Source organism: Pinus tabuliformis, chromosome 2_2 (genome assembly GCF_031772625.1).
Source record: "Pinus tabuliformis cultivar Carrire ecotype Pingquan chromosome 2_2, CPIR1, whole genome shotgun sequence".
Lineage (NCBI taxonomy): Eukaryota > Viridiplantae > Streptophyta > Pinopsida > Pinales > Pinaceae > Pinus > Pinus tabuliformis.
Genome location: NC_142300.1, coordinates 1,217,986,186 through 1,217,988,160, shown reverse-complemented (window position 1 = coordinate 1,217,988,160; position 1,975 = coordinate 1,217,986,186).

The window sequence follows — 1,975 nt, the reverse complement described above, 5'->3', positions numbered from 1 at the left end:
AGTGCTTTACCGAAGGAGTTTTACCACTCCAGAGCTCATGAGGGGTTTGAGTACTGTTCACCCGGACATTTGTCTTGTTGAGAATAATAACCGCAGTATGTGCAGCCTCACCCCAGAAGGTTGCGGGGGTTCCTGATTCATCAAGCATAGCACGAGCCATTTGTTGGATTGTTCTGTTCATTCTTTCAACAACTCCATTTTGCTGAGGCGTTCTAGCTGTAGAGAATTCTCTCCTTATCCCATGTTCATCACAGAAATCGAAAAATTCATTTGAAGTAAATTCCCCACCTCTATCAGATCTGAGGCACTTAATTTTGTGACCTGATTCATTTTCAGCCAAGGCTTTGAAGGTTTTGAATTTTTCGAATGCTTCATCTTTGTGCTTCATAAGACCTAACCAAACAAACCTGGAGAAATCGTCAATAAATAATATCAAGTATTCCTCTCCTCTAGGTGTTCTTTTTCTGAATGGTCCACATACATCTGTATGTACTAGCTCAAGAGGCATGCTGGCTGATCCTTCTTTCTCTGGAAAGTTAGTTCTGGTTTGTTTTCCAAACTGACATGATCTGCATATGGTGTTGTCAGGAATTTTGATATCTGGAAGATCACGAACTGCCTGATATTTGCAAGCTTTCCTTATTTGTGAGAAGCTTAGATGTCCCAACCTTCGATGCCATAACCAGTGCTCTTCATTCTTGCTTAGATAGCATTGTTGTTGTCCTTCATCAAATATGTATAGATTATTTGGAGTTCTCTTTCCTTTGAGAACTGTTTTACCTGTATCAAGATCACGAACAAGGCATCCATTTGATCTGAATATAACCTCGGTTCTTTGATCACACATCTGGCTGACACTTAGTAGATTATGCTTCAATCCATCAACAAACAAAACATTTCCAGCCTTAACATCTTCTTTTAAAGGAGCAATACCTTTTCCTTTTATAGTTGCAGGAGTATCATTTCCAAAAGAGACTTTCTTTCCCTTTTCTAAATTAGAATAAGACTCAAGTTTTTCTTTATCACCTGTCATATGCTTCGAACATCCACTGTCAATGTACCATAGATTTTCTTGTCCTTCTGCATAAAATGCTATCCCACATCTTTCTGTTTGAGGTTCCTTTATTCTCCATGTTTTGGCGCCTGAGGCTTGTTCCTTTTTCTGCTCTTGTACCTTTCTTTCCGGAAACCTGCTTCTGCATTCAAAGTCTTTATGTCCAAAATTATTGCAAATAGAACATTCAACTTCATTTTCAAGAGCTGAAAAGTTGTTATAGGTCCTTTTTGTAATCCCTGTCATACTTCTTTGTTTTTGAGCTTCCCTAGTCATGATTGTTTTATACGCAACACATTGAGCTGCTTTGTGACCAAAGTTATGGCAAGAAAAGCATTGTCCATTGAAGAAGCTTCTGCGATTATTGGATCTACCAGCCAACTGATTGTAATTTCTATTTTCATCTATTCTTGAACCAAATTGAGAAGATTTTACCTGTGGCTGGTTGTGGCTTTTGTTCATCCTTAAGCTGGATTGCCCCTGATAGTTTCTGCTTGACATTTGTCCCTGCTTTACCTGATGATCTTCCTTGTGCTCTTGGTCATTTCTTCTTGCTGCATCAAGATAACTTTTTGAAGTGGATGCTTGAGAAGTTTCTCCATTATAGCCCAAACCTGTCTTATTTAGTGGAGACCGCTGCACACTGATAATCTCATCCAAAGTTTCAGATCCTTTGACAAACTTGAGATTAATAGTTTTTGTTTTCTCAATTTCTTTTCTAAGACCAACAATTTCACCTTCTAATTTTTCAAGATGTTTTTCCTTTTCATCAATTTGGAATTGTAGAGTATCAATAATCATGTTCTTTTCTTCTATGCATCTCTTGAGTCTAGTAATTTCATCATAAAGGTTATCCACATCTACAGCATCCTCATAATCATCATCTTCAAATGCCATTAATAACCTATATTTATTACCTTG